At 37.2% G+C, this 18,032-nt stretch overlaps 1 long non-coding RNA gene across 2 annotated transcripts; it reads left to right on the forward strand.

Moving 5' to 3' along the window:
- The first annotated feature begins 1,736 nt into the window (after positions 1 to 1,736).
- On the forward strand, positions 1,737 to 6,583 carry LOC146483167 (uncharacterized). Of its 2 annotated transcripts, none has more exons than XR_014863955.1 (3): positions 1,737 to 2,017; positions 2,859 to 2,940; positions 5,937 to 6,583. It is a non-coding gene; the product is annotated as an uncharacterized LOC146483167 (long non-coding RNA). The 2 variants fall into 2 exon arrangements; XR_014863953.1 differs by lacking the exon at positions 5,937 to 6,583 and adding an exon at positions 3,417 to 3,537.
- Positions 6,584 to 18,032: the final 11,449 nt, after the last annotated feature.

The raw sequence follows: 18,032 nt of genomic DNA on the forward strand, positions 1-18,032 counted from the left end.
GAAATAAATATAATCTATTGTGTCGTTCATTTTACCCTTCGTTGTTGCGTTATTTCATTTTGCTTGTTAGACCATGTACTTCCAGAAGACGAACAACGAAAGTACAACGCGCGCGGTTTTTCCTTCCTACTCTTCTCTGTCTGTCTGTCTGCCTGTCTTTCTGTCTGTCTGCCTGCCTGCCCACCTGCCTGCCTGTCTGTCTGTCTGCCTGCCTGCCTGCCTGCCTGTCTGTCTGCCTGCCTGTCTGCCTGTCTGCCTGCCTGTCTGCCTGCCTGCCTGTCTGTCTGCCTGCCTGCCTGCCTGCCCGTCTGCCTGCCTGCCTGTCTGCCTGTCTGCCTGCCTGTCTGTCTGCTTGCCTGCCTGTCTGTCTGTTTGTCAGTCAGTCAGTTAGCCTTTCCGTCTGTCTGTCTTCTCTCTTTCTTTCCTGTTTGTACCAACAAATCGTATTAGTGATAAATAGGTACCGGCGACTTACTGTTTAAAGTAGCCAAAGCTGGCTGATTTGGTTGACTGGTATCTGCAAAGACTCCTTCCCAATCCCTCTTAATTCCTCGCGAAGCGAGGTTAATAAATTTGTCGGGCCGAAGGCCGCGCTCGGGAGCTAAGCCGTGCTAATTCGAGCCGAACATATCTTTATATGTTTATATATTTCCGTGAAGGTGTCCGTGCTGTTGCCTGGCAACAGTGCGCAAACAAAGTATGAATGACGTCAGACTGTCTGGCGTCGTCTGAAAAAAGTTGGCATACATCGGAAAAAATATGCGTGCATGATCAAATTTCAACTGCAATATTCATCAATATTCACTGGATACAGAACTATCTCTCCAGAATATTTTCCCTTTCTTTTAGAAATTTTTTTTGTGAAAGATGGCATTGAAGAAATTACACGTTTGTGGCCGCGGTAAAATAATTTTCCGTGGGAAATAAATTCATCGAACACGACAGCGCTGCACGCCCGTTGTACATTACGTCGCGTCAGAAATAGATTTTCAACCGCAAACTAGCCTGTGGAACTACGAAAAGACCATGCTCATAAAAAAAATCCTATGCCCCTTTTAATCTCCTCATTTGATGCTACAGTACGAGTAAAGAGGGTTTTCCACCCAGCCCCAGCTTCGCGAGGTTTTGCGAGTCACGTATTTCTAGTTAGTATCTTAATTAGTCAAAGGTTCAACCAGCCGCGCGTGGAAGTTTGGGAAGTGTGAAGAGAACAAGGTAAGGTTGTTGTACAAAAAGGGTTTGGACTTCCCACGACCCATTGCAACTTTTAAGTATTTCGACATCAAGTTCACGTTATCGGATAGTGCGCTTGGACTGCAGGTGTTTTAACTGGAATTTAGTAGAATTATCTGCTACTTTCAAGATGGTCGATAACTTTGACCTTTGTCGACCTTTAGCTTACTTAATTATCGTTAAAAGCACGCTTTTCATTGGTTGCAAATAATCTAAAAAAAGAGCAAGGCTGATTTCACGGTCAGGGAAGTATAATTTCATTGGTTGCCTGTATTCTCCGTAAACTACACTCAATTTGATGGGTGCCACATAGCAGACTGAGACACACAAACACAAACATACATGAAGACTTTCATTCATGGGCCATCGTAGCTTGATCAGAAATAAAATACAATTTAAATACATTTTCACGAAACCGGACAACAAACTGGGAGGCTTGGGTCGAGGCTTGCTACCCACCAGCTGTCATGCGCAATAGGTCAACGTAGGAAAGACCGCGGGAAACCCAAAATGGCGGACGTAAAGAGCACAGCAACCCAACAAAGTTGAACGAAATTGACACATTTTTAATGGGTTCTCTTTGTGTAAGAGATAATTACGGATAGAATGAGTCAGAGGAAGAGGATTCTGAGGGCATTATCCCGAATTGGCTTTCCCAAAGCGAACGAGTTTGAAGGGGACAATTTCGAATGGTTATTCGACTGGTGATCGCTCGTTCCTTCTTGGAGTGGTTTTGCGAAAATATCCATGAAACGGATGTTCTTTCACCGGAGGAGTTAAAGAGGTTGGTTCATTTGTTCATTTCTGGTCTTACACCGTACCTTCATGCCAAGGAAAGTTAATTTTAGGAACTGGTCATTACAAGTTTGTTCGAAGAGGGCCCACCTTGTCTGGGGTAGGCGGGTTTAAGAATTTGTATCGAGGACACTATAACTACCTGTCTTATGAACATCACCCACAAAATTAAAAAAATAAATAAATAAATAAAATTTGAGTTAACTCAGAAATTTTCAGCTAGCGAGAGTCAGCTTTGCTAGATAAACAAGAAAAGTGAGGTTTGAATCTCATAATTAATATATTTTGTCGTTTTTTATGCTGGATAGCGGAGTGGCTATGCGATAAAGACACCATCTTTAGAGGTTGAGGAAGGGGGGTGCAGGCAGGGCCACCATCTATTTTGTGGTTTGGTGGGTCCTGTTTGAGTATAGTAGTTTTTGACCACTTCCCTTAGGCCCAATTAAGTCTTGGGTAAGCTTAAGTCTTTTTTCTCAGTACTGTGACAGTGAATGTAGTTATAAACCGTGCAAAAATATCTCTGTTTTAACAAGCACCCCGTTAAGAAACCCAACTTTCTCAAACCATCACGAGATGCGCACAACGTATGCGCAGCAGCAAAAATAGGCACTGTGCTTAAGTTGGTTTACAAACCTTGTTACTGGCCCCATTTGTTTCAAAACCCCCTGACGGTACATTTTATAGTTATAACTGTTATTTATTGCCCAGAAGCACACTCTGTGCAGGCTATTTGTTATCTTACAAAGCAGTGCCCAGTGCTCTATTCACTTTTCAATACCGTAACTATCATACCCATGTAGTTGAATCAGTTTTGTTGCTTCATGTTACAGGGAACATAACCTTCAGCAATGTGTAAAGACAGTCTTTGGAGAGTCTGTTACAACAGGAGGCCTGCCTCAACTGAGTCCTCAGGTATGTACTGTACATGTAGAACAGCATTCTCTTACCTACCTTATTTCTGTTTCTTTCTACATGTACTTTAAGGATGGTGCCTACTAATACAGAGGTATTTTTGTGCAGTTTATGACTATGCAGGAAAAGCAGATTTTAGCAAGGGCTATTGGAACCCAAAAAGAAAATTGGGGGTAACCATGCATTTTTCTGAGATAATCAAGGAACCATAATTCAAACAACCGGTAAAGTACAAAGCAATGTATGGCGTTTTTTTCCATGTTGAAGCTTTATTATCTCTGAATAATGCATGGTTACCCCAAATGTTCTTTTTGGATACCAAGAGCACTTGCTAATTCCTGCTTTCTCTGCATAGTTTTAGACCGCGCAAAATATCCCTGTATTGGTATGCACCACCCATAGGAAAATCGAGTATTTCGAGATGTGCAGCACACATGCGCAGTAACAAAAGAAGCCACCGGCCTAACTCATTACAGGGATTGTACAGAGTCTGGAATTCTTGATAAAGTATGGAAATCTGTCAACTGGTTTTCCACTCCTGGAAAAAGTATGGAAAATTATGATAATGTCTTGAAAGACAGGAAAAAAAGTCTGGAGTTTTTCAAAGCTGAAATTACTGCCTGTCAAAAATTGGTTGCCATGGTAACATCAAAGTCTATTAACACTAATTCCGACCACATCAAACTTTTGCCAGATAAATTTTTGAAAAAGTCCTGAAGTTTCATGGCATTTGCACAAATATTATACATGTAAAAGGTTCAAAGTCACTGTGAGCAGAATCTGCATGCACACTAGCTTACAGTGCAGGCCAGAATTAAGCGAACCAAAACATACGCGTAAAACGCGTCTGCTGCGGACGCGTATACGCGTCTAAAAATCTGAAGATGCGCGTCTAGTCAGACGCATTAGTATGTATGAGCCAGCTCATTGTTTTCGTATTGTTGATCTTTCATTGTTCTTTTGAATCGCCTGGGAAAAGCGTTTCAGAAGGGTTTGACAAAGTATGACTACACTTGTCGACTTTCTTGTAGAACCGGCTCAGCGCAAGAACAACTCCATGTTGTTGAGCGCATGGAAGAATTACATGTAAAAAAATTGCCGCGGAGGTTTACTGTATTTTGCGAAAAGAAACGAAATGATCAATTAAATCTGTAGAATAAAAATGAGAATTGAAGATATCAAGACTGCAACTGTCAGACTTCTGTGTGTAACAAGTAAAAGAGGAATAAAACGCCGAAAGTGCAGAATTTAAAGATCTGTACTTTGCGAAACGAGCTCTGCGTACGTAGACCGTGAAAGGATTAAACTTGTTTGTTGATATTTCTAAACGCTATTCTATTTATTCCTTGCCGCAATGATGAGTCGGGTAGTTCGAGGATTATACAGTATTTGTGGGTAAATCATATAGAATAAACAAATAAATTACGACCCGGATTAAAATCAGTCAATCCACCAAATTATTTTCAACAGACTTCGCTCCTCTCGCGCGCTTCGGTTGAGATTTGCTGACTTACCGTGAACTTTCCCTCATTCTACCTCAAGCATTTACTATCTCCGGCCGCAAAATGTAATCGTTCAGTTGACTTTAAAGATCCAAGGCAATTCCTTTGGTTAAAGGCTTAGGGTAAAATAGGAAACTTCAATTTTGCAAAATTCCATTTGGGTCTAGTGTGAGCGATAAGATCGATTACCCGGAACAAACCTAAACGTAAAACACTGAGAGTCTACTGAGTACCGCAACGCTTGATGCATTCCTATATTTACGTTTACTTGGATAAAGCCATAATAGCAACTTTTGCAAGATTGAAAGCTTCTTCTAATGTTATAAAACACGGCTGATCTGAGAGAAGCCGTCGTTTCGACGGAGAACGAAATTGCCACGCTGATAACATCGGGAAAATTTCAGTCACGTGCTAGGCAACCAAATTCCTGCACATGTATCAAATTTCATTCGACAAAAACACGATGTACGGAGGTTCTTGGAAGGAAAACTGGATGCTTTTTTATTCAATCAACACGGGAGCCACATTGCCTTTCCAATTATAGCCAACTTGTGCCATTTTTACCCCTTCGATGAAACCTCGAAACGCTCTCTTTCGAGTCACAATGTGCGTGTAATTTTTAGAATGACTGTGGATATAACTCGAAACACTCGCCTATTCCATTCACGAGTTCGCGCACAGAGCGCTTTGATTTCGAACAAGTAGTGTTCGACTAATTAGCTTAAATTTATCTTTTCAAAAACATACGCTGGATATTCAATATCGGCTAGGAATTGCTTTTAAAGTCGCCAGTATTTACGCAGATTTACGAAGCAGACAAGATTCGAAATATGATAGCTGTCGCTGGTTGATTTCATAAAATGCTAATTTTGTGTTTGTTGTTAACCCGTTGAATTCTTTTGTTTTATTTGACAATACCACACAAAGAGAACTTACAACGATGAATAACAATGGGAAAAGTGCGCACAGTTAGACGCGTCTAAAAATACGCGCATACGCGTTTTTGCTGCGTATGAAACGCGTCTGCGTAGTTCGCTTAATTCTGGCCTGCACTGTACTTGTGATATTTTGTTACTTTAACATTGTCATAATTAATGGATCCAACATTTACAGTCACAAAAATTTTGGTATTAACCTTCAAGTCTGAATCCGCATGCACACTTGTGATATTTCCTTACATTAACATTGTACAGAGCTTTCATAATCAACTAACTCAACAAAGGTCACAAAAAATTTGGGTGTTAAGCTTCAAGTCTGATAGTGCCAGGTGGAGACCTTGTGGATTGTGAAAAGGATGGGATGTGGTAGTAGGGTCGTTTTTCACCAACTTGGATCATTCATGACTATTTTCCCAGGAACCATACTGAAATTGTTTGCTTTATAAACCAAAGTTACATAGTTTACCATCCCTAGGTGATTGACAAACACACAAATTATATATTTTTTAACATCTTGTGCAAATCTCTATCTCATTAAATGATATCTATGTTCTAGTCATCCATCAAGACAAGGTGACATTGATTTACTGCCACTTTGCACCTTTGAGATGTGAAGCACATTTTGGAGTGATTGATTAAAGAAGGATCAGGAGATCTGGTAGACAGTCAGAGTTAGTCCCTGGTAATTTTGTCAGTCCTAACTTTATCTCTTGGTGGAAACACTTTTACCAGGTAAACAGTCCATTCTAGTTTAAAGAGGATAAATTATAATCAATTGATATATACCACATTCCAAAAAGGCTCAAAAACCATACTTTTGGGCAGCACAGACCTAAATGGCAGTGCCTACATGTACATGCACGAAACTAAAGTTTGAGCACTTCTGTTGCCTAATACAAATTGGTTCATGTGAATGATGAAAAATCGGTTGGCAACAAGCAGAACTAGTCTCTAATCTTGCCAGTTTACCTTTCTGAAGTTAATAAACTCATATTTGTGGTGTGACTGCATTTCAAGGGCAGCCAATGTGAAAATTTATGAAAACTTAATTTCAGTTGTTGTTTTCTGTTTTATTGATCGTTCTCAGAATTTTGTAAGATGTGTCTGTGTATGCTAGTACGATTTAATCTGCTTGAATTCTTAAATAGAATTTTTACAGTCGTGGTTACCAGTAAGACATGAGCTACAATGTACATGTATGCCTTCAAGAGAGTCTGATAAAATTGTGTTTTGGTCCAGGCATCAATAATCATTAAATTATTTTTAATTTCGATTGCATTTGCTAAGAGAAGATAAAACTATTAAAATTGATTTGTTGCTTAAACACATTACTGCCATATCTCGACCATCGTTTATATGAGTTCAGTGAATTTACGACAAAATTGGGGTGGGGTTCGTCACTGTTTACCTGCAGCTTTACTTTTTTTTTTTTCTTAACTTAGATCTTTGTTTTCTTTTCTCTGTGAATATATTATTTATTAAACTAGGAATTATTTTCGTTGTCATTTTCTTTTAATTTGTAATCAGCATACAATTTCAGTGTTCTTTATTTAAGAAAAAATTAACAGAGGAAATTATACACTGATTTAAAAATTAAAGTGAAAAAAAAAACCCAAACAAATGCCTTGGTGAAAATATCTTCAGAGAAAAAAGAAAACGAAAATCTAACTTTAAGAAAACAAGAAGTAAAACTGCCGTTGGTGATGTCGAATTCCTATCCCCACTCTTCTTAATTGAATGACGGCAAAGATAAGGCCGTCATGTAAATGTACAGTGTAGACTATGGACTGGATGTAAAATTGGACATGGACTAAGCATAAAATATGGACTGCAGACTTGATATAAAATACTGACTGTGGACTACACTAGGTATAAAATTTGGCTATCTACTAGGTATAAAATACAGACTGGGTATTAAAAAAATGGACTGTGGACTGGTTGTATATTCGAACAAAGTAAAAAATATGAACTGTGGACTTGTAAAACATATGGACTGCGGACTATGCAGTGCTCAAAATTATGCCTTATGGCAGGCCATCAAACCTCTTAATTTGGTTGCCCTAGTAACTGCATGGTTGCTTTAAAATCAGTTCTGTAGATCGAACGTCGCAGCGAGTTGTAGCTAAACAATGATGTCTCCATTTTCATAATTCACTGAAGTGCAATAATTAGTTTATTTCACAATGAGTGTTTCACAATGTAAAGGCAGTATGTAACTACTCTTTAATGTTTTACTAAATGTTTGGGTTTTTTTTTGCGAGATTCATAAACACATTACAATGTATTTCGACACAAAAGAGTCACTTATAGTTGCAGTCCGTATTTTTAACATTTCTGTACCCAGTCAGAGGATGAAAAGCTGTCAAAATCAATAGTCCATGGTATTACAATCAAAATTAGGCCAAAAACCATAGTCTAGTATAGTAGTATTATAGTCTAGCAAACCATAGTCTAGTATACTTGTAGAGTATCAGGATGAAATCTAGGCCTAGAATCAGAGTATGTAGTACATGTATTAGGATCAAAATTAGTCCAAAAACCATAGTCTATCATACTAGGATGAAAATTAGGCCAAAAATCAGAGTTTATAGTATAAGGATAAAAATTAGGCCCAAAATCAGGTTGTACATGTATACTATTAGGATGAAAATTAGGCCAAAATCTATAGTTTATAGTATAAGGATAATTATTAAAAACTGGATCATTGTATAATGCAATTCAAGGGATTTGATTGGCTGAGCGGCCATGGTATATGAGCAATTATACCATAGCCAAGAAATGGCGGCCATTAAATTGTCTGCTGGTTCTTCTCCCACAGCGAAATCAGTTAGATCTAGCAATATTTCTTGATTGTTTTTAATAAAACAATTATTCCACTTGCGCTTGTTGGATATGAGGTGATTATGGCCAACTCGGCGCTACGCGCCTCGTTGGCTATCTATCATCTCATATCCAACGCGCGCTCGTGGAATAATTGTTAAATATTACGCCATAATCCATAGTCTATAATAATTACTAGGGTGAAAATTAGGCCAAATGTCGGAGTGTATAATATTAGGATGAAAATTAGTGCAAACCATAGACTATAGTAATGCATTGAAAATTTGGCAAAATCCATAGTCTATAGTCTCTATAGTATTAGGATAAAAATTAGGCCATAATCCATAGTCTATAACTATTATTAGCATGAAAATTAGGCCAAATGTCAGAGTTTATAATATTCTGATGAAAATTAGTCCAAACCATAGTCTATTAATAGTATTAGGATGAAAATTTGGCAAAATCCATAGTCTATAGTAATACGATGAAAATTTGGCAAAATCCATAGTCTATAGGAATACGATGAAAATTAGGCCAAAAATCATAGTATATAGTATTAGGGTGAAACAAAAAAGCGCCAAAATCCATAGTTGCGTTCGACGAAGGAGAACGCAATTCCTAATCTGTGCCAGGACAATTTGACATCCCAGAAATTCCTGTAAGGACACCAAAATTTCCTCCCTGCTAGAATTTTGCAGGGGCATCGCTCGGTTCTCGGCCCGGTCTCGGCAGGGAAACTATATATGTACTTCCGACGGCTTCGCTTTAGCTTGTGCAAAGAGTCACGATCTCTCATGAGTTTCAAAGAGTCACGTTTGTCTTTTCGCGCTTGACAAGCTGTTTCTGTTAATTTCAGTTCCCCGGGATTAAGTATTTGAATTTCGTGTTCAACTAGCTGTTGCTGCGAGGTTATGTTTTCAAACTATCCGTCTTTGATTAAGAAGAGCCATGCTGTCGTGCTAAATCAGACAAAACAAGCACTGAAATCGATCGCACATGCATTAGCAGACTTCGTGTCATACCACCACAAGTTCAAAGGATTCATCAATTGAACGGCTGACAGCATAACCGACTTATGTCGAATTTCAGCCCGTTTTTTGAGTTTGCTCGGATTTGTCCGAATTTTTGCATGTGAACTTCAATTCGATTGAAAAACATTGTTCAGTATTTTTTCCCGCCGATTTGTGTTTCATATTAATGCCATTGGGAATTGTTACCATCTTCTAAAGAGGATCGATAACATTATAGTCACTATGGATGACCAAAAGGACAATGCATTGAGTATTAATATTTGTATTAAATATAAACTTGTTGTCTTTGAACCACGGCACACGGGAGCGGTCTTTCTTGCGGGAGAAACGAAAAGAATTCGGTTACACTTTCATTTGATTGTTACAAACTACTACGTGCGTGACAGGAATGTAAGAAACGCACCTCAGATACAATACGTCATCAAAATGTCTGCACAGTTCTCGGCCACAGTTCTCACCACTAAAAAGTCATTTATATATGTTCGTTGGCAATGTTTTACCTTTGGCAGCGTGTAAATGCTTTGTTTATCATTAGATCGCCATGTTGAAATGCTTTCCTAAAGGTGTTTCACAGAGGAAATCTATTTTCCAACAGTTCTCACCCCATTACGTAAAAATAATTCAAAATTCATTTAGTTTCTTTATTGCGACATGGGCGAGAACTGTTGCCAAGTTACTAAGACGCACTTTTGCTGTGATCAAAAGGGGTAGAATAGAAGGGCAACAAATCGGTTTTTCATTGAGAGAAAAGTTTATCTCGAAACAAGCCATTTCCTTTTCTGCAACACGATTTGAATAAGCGAGAACTGAGGGCGAGAACTGTTACGCATTGAAAGAAAACAAGTTCTATGTCACGCACTGCGTGACTTACGGCCTTACTGGCTTTCAAGAGACCGGTCTTTGTATGAAATGCAGTTATTTTCCCTTACGGTTAAGTGAAAAGTTACAACCATGTTAATGAAATAATGTGACAGTGTTGCTTGAAGTTCGTTATGCTACTAGTTGGTTTTATCGCCCCGAAAGGAAAACACAAAATTGGAACTAGCATTTTGCTGAAATCACGCGAAAGCTATTTCGGCCACACTTGACCTACGGCTAAAAAGAGTAACTTTCTTGACTTCGTTAATGCACAAAGCGAAAATATGCAGCATAGGACTTGGCTGACCGAAAGCTGTAACTTACATTCCAATGTTTCCACTTCCCAAATACGCACGGTTACCTTACAACAAGAACACGTGGTCCGAGTCTTCTTAACCGACGAGTACGACGTGGACAACATCTCTAACAACATTACCCTTCCAAGCACGTTCACTAGTAAACAAGGAAACCACCACATTCCCCTCCCCCCTCCCCCCCCCCCCCCCAACTCAATGTTGTTTTCTGGGTCACGAACAGTCTCCTGGCAAGCATCACCTTCCAAATCAACATTGTTGTTTTCTGGGTCACGAACAGTCTCCTGGCAAGCATCACCTTCCAAATCAACATTGCATAAGGGGGAGGGGGGAGGGAGAAATAACTGTGGTAGAATTAAGAAAAGAGAAACAGTAAGTGAGTGGTTTCTACATCTGTTTTCGGTTGTCATTGCATAGGGGCAGGGAGTGGGAGAGAGAAGTAAAGTTCTGTGGCAAAATTAACAAGAGAGAAATAGTAAGCAAGTGGTTTTTGCGCTGTTGGTGTTTGGTTTTCTCAAGGAGTTTTGTACACGATTGTAAAACCGCGAAATGTTTTCAAAACCAGGGAGAGCAAAAATTGGGACAAATCCGAGCGAACTCGAAAACTGGGCTAAAATTCGACATAAGTCGGTTATGCTCTCAGCTCTTCAATTCTTTCAGACCTTTCAGTCTGCCAACAAGATTCACTGAACATCGACGCAAGCCGGGGATAAGTTACGAAGCACAATACAGTTACAGTTTTGTCTAGGTATGAACATGAAAGGGTGCACGAGTTTGCCAAATTTCTTCAATTTAAGGTGTCGAATGCACTCTATAATCTATGGTTACTGGTAGTCTATTAAGATGAAAATTAGGCAATAAACTCAGAGTGTATATATAGTGTTAGGATTAAACATTGGCAAAATCCATAGTCTATAGTATTAGGATGGAAATTAGGCCAAAACAAATAGTCTATGTTACTAGGATGAAAATTAGGAAAAAAACTCAGTGTATACTTTTAGGTTGAAAATTTGGCCTAAATCCATAGTCTATAAACATTAGGATGAAAATTAAAACCATAGTCTATAGTATTGGGATGAAAATTAGCCTGAAAATCAGAGTGTATAGCATTAGGATGAAAATAATGCCAAATCCATAGTCTATAGTATTATGACGAAAATTAGGCCATAATCCATTGTCTATAGTATAAGGATGAAACTTGGGCGAATAAGCAGAGTGTAACGTACTGTATTGGGAGGAAAATTAGGCTAAAATCCATAGTCGATAGTGTTAACATGGAAATTAGGCCAAAATAACAGTATATAGTATTAGGATGAAAATTAGGCCAAAAGCCAAAGTCTATAGTATAAGGATGAAAATTAGGCCAAAATCCATAGTCTGTAGTGTTAAGGTGAAAATTAGGCAAGAATCCATAGTCTATAGTATTAGCATGGAAATTAGGTCAAAATTCATAGTCTATAGTATCAGGATGAAAATTAGGCCAAAATCCATAGTCTATAGTATTGGGATGAAAATTAGGCCAAAATCCATAGTCTGTAGTATTTAGGTGAAAATGAGACGAAAAGTCATAGTCTATAGTATTGGGATGAAAATTAGGCCAAAATCCATAGTCTGTAGTATTTAGGTGAAAATTAGGCAAAAAGCCATAGTCTATAGTATAAGGATGAAAATTAGGCCAAAATCCATAGTCTATAGTATCAGGATAAAAATTAGGCCATAATCTATAGTCTATAGTGTTAGGATTAAAATTAGGCCGAAAACCAGAGTGTTAAGAGTAATAACTAGTATGAAAATTAGGCCAAAATCAATGGTCTATAGTATCAGGATGAAATTTAGGCCAAAATCATGGTGTATAGTATTAGGATGAAAATTAGACCGAAATCCATAGTCTATAGTATTAGGATGAAAATTAGGCAAATTCCATTGTCTGTATTATTAGGGTGAAAATTAGGCAAAAAGCCATAGTCTATAGTATTAGGATGGAAATTGGGCCAAAATCCGTAGTCTATTATTAGGATGAAAATTAGGCCAAAATCTATAGAATATAGTATAAGGATGAAAATTAAGTCGAAAATGAAAATTAGATGAAAATTAGGCCCAAAATCAGATTTTATACTATTAGGATGGAAATTAGGCCAAAATCCCTAGTATTGGGATTAAAATTAGGCCAAAATCCGTAGTCTATAGTATTATGATGAAAATTATGACAAAATCCATAGTCTGTAGTATTTAGGTGAAAATTAGGCGAAAAGCCATAGTCTATAGTATTAGCATGGAAATTAGGCCAAAATCCATGGTCTATAGTATCAGGATTACAATTAGGCCATGATCCATAGTCTATAGTATTAGGATGAAAATTAGGCCATGATCCATAGTCTATAGTATTATGATGAAAATTAGGCCAAAATCCATAGTCTATAGTATAAGGATGATAATTAGGCCAATATCCATTGTGTATAGTATCAGGAAGAAATTTAGGCCAAAATCATGGTGTATAGTATTGGGATGAAAATTGGCCAAAATCCATAGTCTATGCATTATGATGAAAATTATGCCAAAAACCATACTCTATAGTATTAGGATGAAAATTAGCCCCAAAATCAGAGCGTATAGTATTAGGATGAAAATTAGGCCGAAATCTATAGTCCATAGTATTAGCATGAAAAATAAGCCAAAAATATGAGTGTATAGTATTGGGATTAAAATTTAGCCAAAAATCGTAGAGTATAGTATTAGGATGGAATTAGACCAAAAACCTGTTCTTTAAGTTATTGTTCAGAATTGCTGGGTTTTGCGTTCATTGTTACATCCTTGCGCTTGTATCAATTCTATTACAAAAACGACTGCTAGTTTGGCATGCTAGAATGTAATTTATTCGGTACTTAAGGACGGTGCCTACTATTGTTACTGCGCATACGTTCTGCGCATCGCGAGATACTCGGGTTTCCTATGGGTGGTGCCTATTAATACAGGAATATTTTTGCGCAGTTTAAAACTATACGGAGAAAGCAGAACTTACCAAATGCCTTTGGTATCTCAAAAGAAAATTGGGGGTAACCATGCATTTTTCAGAGAAAATTAAGCTTTAATTTAGGAAAAAATCCCATACATTGCTTTATATTTTGGCGCTTTTTAGAGATATTGTTGCTTAATTATCTCTGAAAAATGCGTGGTTACCCCCAATTTTCTTTTTGGATTCCAATAGGCCTTGCTAAGATCTGCTTTTCCTGCATAGTCATAAACCGCACAAAAATACTTCGGTATTAGTAGGCACCGTCCTTAAATTTGAATGGAATTTATAACTTACCATGAACCGCCCAGTATATTTTTCGATGTGCAAAAGTTCAGCACATTTTGTTCCCTATTTCTATAGAATTTGTATCTCTAAAATGTGAGTAGCGATTTCAGCTGCCTTTTCTGGTCACTTAAATGCACTCTTGTGAGAGACATCTGAAACTATTGGGCACTGATGCTGTTTGGGACACCAATCACCAAAAATGGGGTAGTGATTTTGAGTTACACTGTTGCTTGCCAATATTTGCATTGCTCATGTTTTGAGGCCTAGACTTGGTTTTGCTTTCATTGAATCACATACATATTGAGATATGTGAAACATTAATCAAATTTTAGAAACCTGGCGATGGTTAGTCTTGCTGATGAAAATAAAACTATCACCATCACTTAGCAAAATTTGCATCAGTTTTTTTGTGTGGTGAAAACAGTGAGTGGTAAATCGCAAATTATCACTGATGCATCATGACATCAGTCTATGACGTCTCTCTTGGGTGAAAGTGAGCAGCGGAGGTAACTGAAATTTTACTGCAGATGTGGAACATGAAAACTAGCCTAAATCTACTTGCAGATAAGAGGGTTAGTTTGAAAAAACTGTGGTTTTGCATGAGGTGGGAGTAGAAACAAATGTTTGGTTTCATGAACATAGTTGATAGCTAAAGGTAATTTTGCCATGGTAAAGAGAGTAGAGTGTTGAGCAAATTGCTCCGACGAAGGTCTGAACCTTGAAAGTCTGATTGAAACGTCAGCAGTTGAATCTCTTTACAGTTACAGTCAATCCACGTCAGCCTGACCAGTTTTACCAAGAATCAAATGAACATTGAAATTCCTCTTTTTAATATCCGACATTTAAATGGAATGTTGAACTTTTGTCTGAAAAAGATGCATTAACTGAAAAAAGATTAAAAATGCTTGGGTAACAATTTGTTATACTTAAAATACTTCATGCTGTAATGTAAAGAAAAATTCATAGCTTTATGCCGTCAATAAACTTGAGACATTTCTACGGGAATTCTGAAATGTTGTTGGCAATGTTCAAAACTGAGGTGTAAATTTCAAAACTCCGTTCAAATTTCAAAAATACTGGTCAGGCGTGGATTGACTGTAACAAATTACTGTATAAACGTGACATTAATTAGATCTGCTTTCAGGCTACTGATCAGGAGATTGTGATATTTTACCTTTCATGCCTTCTTTAAGTAGTTTTTGACATATAAACTCTGATAGCTGTCATTGTAATTTTGCCATTAGCCTATGACGAGTTCAGAAATGAATTTGCCAAATTTAGCAAAATTTAAAGTTCTGTAGAGATCTGATTTAAACTCAGGGTAAGAGTAGAGAAACAGGGAAGCAGTTATGTTTTTCAAAGAGCTGTATTGCACCTAAGTAACAGCCATACATCTCTTTGCAATATTTTAAAATTTGGCATATTGTTTATCATGGGATTAGACGTCAATGAAATTTTATAATTTTTAATGTGGCAAATTCGTTTTTGAACTTGTCTTCATCTTTATCCAAGATTTAAAAATGTCAGATTTTTCTTGCTTCTTTTTAAGAATGAATGCCAGTAAAAATCGAACACAGTAAAAAAAATCGATTTCACTCATACTTTGCCAGTTTGAAGGCCTAGGTAAGTAAGTAAAGGATATGAGGTTAGTTTTTTTAAATATTCCGTACAACGGCAGAAAATCACAAAAAACGGTCACCCTACCCGAAGCTTGGATTTCACTTCAAGAGAACTCAAAATTTTACACTTTTCAGCTTCATGCTACACAGAAATTTACATAGCTGTGAATCTTTCTTTAGTATAATTTCATACAGTAATTCTTCCTCAGTCAAAACATACAATTATTTTCATCTCTGCTCGTTTGTGAGCGAACTGAGCACGGATGAAGTAGACACTTTTCTCTATCATGCAAAAGTCTACTTCATCGGAGCTCAGTTCGCTCACAAGCAAGCAGAGATGAAAATAATTACCATGTTTTGACTGAGGAAAAATCAATGTATTAAATTATACTAAAGAAAGATTCACAGCTATGTATGTCTGTGTAGCGTGAAGCTGAAAAGTGTAAAATTCTGAGTTCTTGCATGGTGAAATCTGAGCTTCCATTTTTCGTGGTTTTCTGCCGTTTTAAGGGATAGTTAAAAAAAACTAACCTTATATCCTTCACTTACTTACCTAGGCCTTCAAACTGACAAAGTATGAGCGAAATTTGATTTCTTTCATTTTTACTGACAATTACTCTTAAACGTATACAGCTATTTCAATTAACGTTGTCGGATCAAAATAAAGTTAAAAGACAAGACCGCAATGTTTTGTGGGATTATTTTTTTATGAATAATTTCATCAAAATCATCCCTGCACGTGCAGGTCATTGTACTGCTAATTACAACCTATTGTTTTCTCCGGGCATGACTGATTTTGATGAATTTATTCATAAAAATCCCACGTAAACTTTCGGTCTTGTCTTTTAGCTTCATGCTTTGAACCGACAATGTTAGTTAAAACGACTGTATAAAAAGCAGGGATGTTGTCCACCTCGTGGAGTTCACTGAATTGTAGTATACGAAAGATAAAAATCAGAGGGTACTCTGTAAACAAGAAAAAAGATCAATAAAAACCGCCAAAAACTGTTCTACAGCTGGTGTTGGTTACTGTACTGTACTAGTGTGGGTTCTGGAATAAATTAAATGGATTTATTATTCAATATGCATGATGTCAGAATAAATTACAATAAATGACATCAATCATTAATTATGCATGGGCAATGACGTCATAAGTCATGAATATTTATTGGCATTAGACTCAGATTCAGATTTACACTTGACCATGATACTGAATCTGAGGCACCCTTATAATCAGATTCGGAATAAGAATCAAGTTTGTATCTGATACTGATTCTGAATCTGAGTCTAATGCCGATGAATATTCATGTATGCAAATGAGTTATGACATCAGCATCTATGCATGATTAATGATTTGACATCATATGCATCTCATTTTCTTAATATATTCCATCTCTAAGTACTCAAAAAATAACAATCTAAGGCCCTCAACCCAAAACTCATCTCATTGAATGCAATCTTTTATTAAAAGCACAATATATTACAATTGCATGTTAAAAAGTGAAAATTTATGACACTGGAGCGTGATTCTCATCAAAATTCAGTTTTCAAATTTTGTGTTGGATGTGATGTTAGAACCAATTTTGTTTTGTCAAATTCGGTTTAACAGCTTTCAAATGCACTGTTTGCTTGAAATTTTGTGACAAAATTTATTTTATGTTGCAACGAGCCTAAGCTAACATCATTAGTGATGCAAGGAGTTGAAAACAGTCGTTGCCACATAACATTAATTTTGTCACAAAATTTGAATTTTATAGCTGTTACCAAACAATTTGACCAAAAAATTTGAAAACTGAATTGTGACGGGCATCACGCTAAATAACTTTATACTTTGGAAATACAGAATTCAATTAGAAATTGACAACAGCTTAGTTTTTAAAATGGTCACAATTTTAGGCTTGTAAATATTAACAACTGAAGGGTTTGATGGCAGAGGCATAAGTGACAATTTGACCTTGAAATCTGAATTGTTCCAAAATAGCTGTTTTCAGCAGATAATAATTTATAAATAATTTCTTTCGTCAACTTAAAGAAGAAATAAGCCAATTCCTCGAATTTAGGAGTGCAAGCCAAAATGGAGATCATTCGAAGCAATTTGGATAAATAGGCAAAGTCATATATCCCTGTTTCTCCAAGCCCTTCATCCTTAAGCATAAGTAACAGCAATATACAAGAAACTCTAAAGCCGCCGTTACACGTTGAAACTTTTAGCTGAAACTTGTGTGCAACGGCGAACGAGACCAGTTTCACGAAGTGGTGTTACACGGTGAAACTCTTGTTTTTTCACCACTGAGACCGTTGCAAGCCGTTGCAGAAGTAGAAAGCGGTTCTACTTTTCGTGAAACTTGTCTCGCAACGGAAGTTCGAAAAAGTTTCACGAAACCGACCATGTTATACGGCGCAATGCCTGCTGAAACTTGTTTCGCAGCGCCGTTGCACAGAAGTTTCAGCTAAAAGTTTCAACGTGTAACGGCGGCTTAAGAATGAACAATAAATATCAATTTCTGCTGATTGTTATAAAGAGGGATACAATTGAACGGTTAAAAGTGAAAATAGGGACTTAAAGAAATCACAATGGCAACGCCAATGAAAACGTCATTTGAAAATATAAGTTCACATTACTTGTACTACTTTGCGATTATTCCAATTCGTTCAACTTGTACAATGTGGCCGAACTATCCAGTAACAGAACAGGTGGAAACGGCGTTCAAG

The sequence above is a fragment of the Pavona decussata genome, unplaced genomic scaffold (genome assembly GCF_977016875.1).
Source record: "Pavona decussata unplaced genomic scaffold, jaPavDecu1.1 SCAFFOLD_40, whole genome shotgun sequence".
In the NCBI taxonomy this organism is placed as follows: domain Eukaryota; kingdom Metazoa; phylum Cnidaria; class Anthozoa; order Scleractinia; family Agariciidae; genus Pavona; species Pavona decussata.